This window comes from Bos indicus x Bos taurus, chromosome 1 (genome assembly GCF_003369695.1).
Source record: "Bos indicus x Bos taurus breed Angus x Brahman F1 hybrid chromosome 1, Bos_hybrid_MaternalHap_v2.0, whole genome shotgun sequence".
In the NCBI taxonomy this organism is placed as follows: Eukaryota; Metazoa; Chordata; class Mammalia; order Artiodactyla; family Bovidae; genus Bos; species Bos indicus x Bos taurus.
This window is the reverse complement of record NC_040076.1, coordinates 124,160,163-124,165,308: the sequence shown is the minus strand read 5'-3', so window position 1 is coordinate 124,165,308 and position 5,146 is coordinate 124,160,163. Positions and strand designations below refer to the sequence as shown.

Sequence of the window (5,146 nt, the reverse complement as noted above, 5' to 3'; positions counted from 1 at the left end):
GTGGAACCTGAAACAAAATGATACAAATGAGCTTATTTAAAAACAGAAATAGACTCACAGACATAGAAAACAAAGTTACCGTTAACAAAGAGGGAAGGTGGGGAGGATAAATTAGGAGCTTGATAACGGATACCCACACTGCTATGAATAAAATAGATAAACAGTAAAGACCTACTGTATAGCACAGGGGACTATATTTAATATCTTGTAATAACCTATAATGGAAAAGAATCTGAAAAAGAATATATATTATATATACACGAAAGTGAAAGTGAAAGTCATTCAGTCATGTCTGACTCTTTGTGACCCCATTGACTAAGCAGTCCATGGAACTCTTCAGGCCAGAATACTGGAGTGGGGAGCATTTCCCTTTTCCAGGGGAATCTTCCAAACCCAGGGATCAGACCCAGGTCTCCCACATTGCAGGCAGATTCTTTACCAGCTAAGTCACAAGTATAACTGAATCACTTTGCTGTATATCTGAAACATTGTAAATCAATTATACTTCAATTAAAAAATAAAATGTACATATTTCTATAAAATATAATTGCTGCTGTGTGTGCTTAGTGGTGTCCGACTCTTGCAAACCCATAGACTGTCAGTCCCATAGACTGCCTATGGGATTCTCCAGGCAAGAATACTGGAGTGGGTTGCCGTTTCCTTCTCTAGGGGATCTTCCTGACCCAGGAATTGAACCCAGGTCTCCTGCATTGCAGGCAGACTCTTTACTGACTGAGCTACGAGGGAAGCCCATAAAATAGAATTAATGTATATTATATTCTTCGCAAAGAGTCAGACATGACTGAGCGACTGATCTCTGATCTGATATTATAGATTAAAAATCCAATTTGCTGGTATGTGTTGTATGACTATTGTTTACATTTTACACATGAGTGTATGCATTGATCCTTCACTTTATAAGGTAGATATTGTTATCTTAATTTAATAGACAAGGAAGCTGAAACTCAGTATAGAGAAATTTCTCAAGTTAGGTCAAACATTTAGAGAGTGGCAGGGCTTGGAATGAAATCCAAGTCTTACTCACTCCTCAGTCTGGGATTTTTCCACTGGCTAAGATGCCTTGTTTGATAGTTTTCATATAACTTAGTACATACACAGGTTAAAACTTAAGGTCCACACAAGAAATGAAGAGGGGAGGAGATAAATTTTATTGAGTCTTCCTTTACTATATCATTGTCTTATCTCAAATATTGTAAAGTTGAAAGTAGCAATCTCTGTAGAATTTAACTGGAGTTACAGAGATACTCCTCATATCCTCAGTTTCACTTTCTGTGGTTCCAGTTAACCCTTGTCAATCACAGTTTGAAAATACTAAATGAAAAATTCCCAAAGTAAACAATTTGTAAGTTTTAAATGGTACCCATTTTTTCTAGCGTGATGAAAGCTTGCGCCAGCCCACTCCATCCCACCTGCTCCATCCCTTTGTTCAGTGCTTCCCATCAGTCAGTCACTGAGAGGCTGTCTGGGTTATCAGGTCAACTGTTGCAGTTTCTCAGTGCTGATGTTCAAATAACCCTTCCTTTATTGATAATAATGGCCCCCAAGCACAAGAGTAGTGATGCTGGTATCAGATATGCCAAAGGGGAGCTGTAAAGTGATTTCTTCAAGTGAAAAGGCAAAAGTTCCTGAGCTAATAAGGAAAGAAGAAAAATCATATGCTGAGATTGCTGAAATCTGTGGTAGAACAATTCTCCATGAAATTGTGGAAAGGAGGAAAAAGAAATTTGTGCTAGTTTTGCTGTTGTGCTTTAAACTGCAGAAGTTATGGCACAGGCATGTGTGATAAGTGCTTAGTGAAGATGGAAATGACATTAAATTTGGACAGGATATTTGGAGGGAGAAGTGGGATTCACATAACTTTTTGGCTCTGAAGTGGCTCAGTGGTAAAGTACCTGCCTGCTAATGCAGGAGACGCAGGGGACACAGGCTGGATCCCTATGTTGGGAAGATCCCCTGAAGAAGGGATGGCTACCCATTCCATTATTCTTGCCTGGAGAATTCCATGGACAGAGAGCCTGGTGGGCTACAGTCCATGGGGTTGCAAAGAGTCAGACCTGACTGAGTGATGGAGCACATTCACATAACTTTATTACAGTATATAATTATTTTGTTTTATTATTAGTTAGTATTGTTAATTTCTTTCTGTGCCTAAACAGTAAATTTAACAAAGGGATGTATATATAGAAAAAGCAGTATTTTTACAGTTTGGTACTATCTGTGGTTTCAGGCATCCACTGGTGCTTTTGGAACACATCCCCTGGGAAGAATACTATATTAGCAAACTTTTATTACATAAACATGCCAGTTAGAGCAGTTAATGTGTGCACAGTTGAAATGATTACATTTTGGTAAACTTTTGTTAAAAGAACTAACCATATTTTTTTCTTTCAGTTGTCTGAACAATTTGGGTAAGTATTTAACTCTTCCTTTAATAATTTACATATTACTATCGACTGACAAGTCTTTAAATTCATATCAACGGAAGTATTTCCCAACAATTTGCAAGTAGGTGAGGTTAAACAGAATTGCTACATAATGGAATTTAAGGATATTCTTTGGAGTTTGTTAAAAGGAAGCTGTTTCATAAGTCAGGAAACCTCTTTACATGTATAATACTCTATCCAAAAAATTATGTTTTTGAAACAAATATTGGCCTTTTTGTGAGAGAGGCAGCTTTAAAATTACAGGTTACTAGTAAATTCAGCTGCAGTAAATTCTTAATATATGTAATTCTGACATATTTAAATGATAGCAGACAAGTACAGTAGCAAAAAAGACCCCTGGGTACCCATTAATATAGTTGAAGTACTTCTTGTAACACTCCCAGATCCCATTTCCCTTCTTCATTTTTAAGAAGTTACCTCCATCATGAATCTTGTATTTATCATTCTCAAGTACATTTTCACACTTTATTCCATTTATATACATGTACATACTCTTCCCCACCCCTCAAGAGACTCCTAGGTAATCATTAAAGTGTTACATTTTCAAAGCTTGTGTAGATACTATCAGATTTTACATTTCTGAGATTTATCTGTTTTGATACATATTACCTTATACATGATCTAGAGATCATTCATTTTAGCATTATGTAATATGATATTGAGTGAATATTGAATATACCTAGTAAAGAATCCATTTTCCTTGACACATGAGGTTGTTTCTAATTTTCACAATGACAAATAATGCTACTGTGGTTCTCCTTCCTTATGTTTCTTGTTCATAAGTAGAGGAGTTTCTCTAGTTCCAAGAATGGGACTGATGGTTTGAAATGCATCTTCAACTTTCCCTAAACAATAGCAGGTTTCTGGAGATGCATCCTGCCTCTTGCCCCTGTGTGTGCGCTGTGTGTGTGTATTTTGTGTGCTTCCTGCATAGCTTATTTCTTTGGGTTCCTATTTGTGCATGTGGGGCTCCAACTGGGCAGATGAGGAGGCCACTGCTTGTGCATCTGCCTCTGTGTGTGTGTGGGAGGGGTGGGTATTAAGGAGCAGTATGTGGAGAAGGTTGGATGTGGCTACAGAAGTGCAGAGCTAGAAGGCTGAAGGACCCTCTGGTCACTGTAGTGTCCTGTCTTCCTCCTCATTCCACGTTCCCCTCTCAGGTCTTTTCCAGGCAGCAGTACCCAATGGAGCCTCCACTGTTATCTCTGAGGCCTGGGATCTAAGGGAGAGGGACAAACTGCAAAGCAATGGTGTTCTGAAGGCAAGGGACCACATCAACATTGCCATCATCTGAACCCTCATCAGCTTGCGTCCCTCTGTGATGGAACTCAAGAAGCTGGACAACCTGATGTTGAACTTGGATGAGACTGAGGACAAATCCAAGTTTGTGGGCAAAGCCATGTTGGATGTGCCCTTGGCCATGTGTAAAGCAGGAGCAGCTGAACAGGAATTGCCCCTTCACCACCACATTGCTCAGCTGGCCAAGAACTCAGATCTCTTCCTGCCTGTGCCTTCAACATGATCAGTGGTGGCTCTCATGCTGGGAACAAGCCGACCACACAGGAGTTTAGATCCTCCCCATGGGTGCTGAGAGCTTTCAGGATGTCATGTGACTCAAGGTGGAGGTCTATCACACATTCATCTAGGAATAGTATGGCAAAGATGCCACCAATGTGGGAGATGAAAATGGCTTTGCCCCCTGAATTCTGGAGATCAGAAGCTTCCAAGCAAAGCCTTGGAGCTGGTAAATGCAGCCATTAACAAGGCTGGCTATACCAAAAAGATTGTCATCAGCATGAATATTGCCACCTCAGAGTTTTATCATGGTAGCAGATATGACTTTGAGACTTTAAGTCTTACTGATACATCACTGGGGACCAGGACTTTGTTAGGGCCTATCTTGTTGTCTCTCTTGAGGCTGAAGTTTAGGCAGATCAATTTGATCACCAAAGCCATCCAAGTGTGCAAGCCCAGGAGAATGGCTGAGGGTCACGATGAGTCACCATTTGGGAGAGACTGAAGACAAGTTCATTGCCAACATGGTGGGGGAACTGTTCACAGGCCAGATCAATACTGGTGCCTGGTGCATCTGGCTAAGTACAATCTGCTCATGAATGAGAATCACAGAAGAGCTGGGGCATGAAGCTCGGTTTTCAGGACATAATGTCTGCAGTCCCAGCATACTGTGATCCTTCTACCTGGACGGAGACTTGGAACCCCTGGCTCTTCCTCCTGGAACTTCTTCCTTTCAATCCTGCTTGCAATTTCATTCCAGACACCCAGGCTGCCCTGTTGCACTGCTCATGGGCTGCTTCAGCCCCTACTGCCTCTACTCTCCGCTCTCTGGGCTCCAGGTTGCATGGAATGCAGGACCTGCGCAGTGCTGAATGAAGGCAGGTGCTGACTGTGTGCATGGGCCTGGCCTAAGGTTATGTATGTTTGGTGGTGGTGGTTTAGTTGCTAAGTCGTATCCAACTCTTGCGACCCCGTGGACTCCCAGGCTCCTCTGTCCATGGGATTCTCCAGGCAAAAATACTGGAGTGGGTTGCCAATTCTTTTTCCAAATAAATGTATGTTTTATTTATTTTTTATTCATCCTGGTAGTTAATAAATCACTTCCCCATAACTCCAGGGGACCGTGTGTCTGTGTTTCTTGTGACTATAGGTTACTAGATGGCTTG

General features: G+C 41.1%; 1 pseudogene; it reads left to right on the top strand.

Moving 5' to 3' along the window:
* Positions 1–3,594: 3,594 nt before the first annotated feature.
* On the top strand, positions 3,595–4,932 carry LOC113899154 (annotated as a pseudogene).
* Positions 4,933–5,146: the final 214 nt, after the last annotated feature.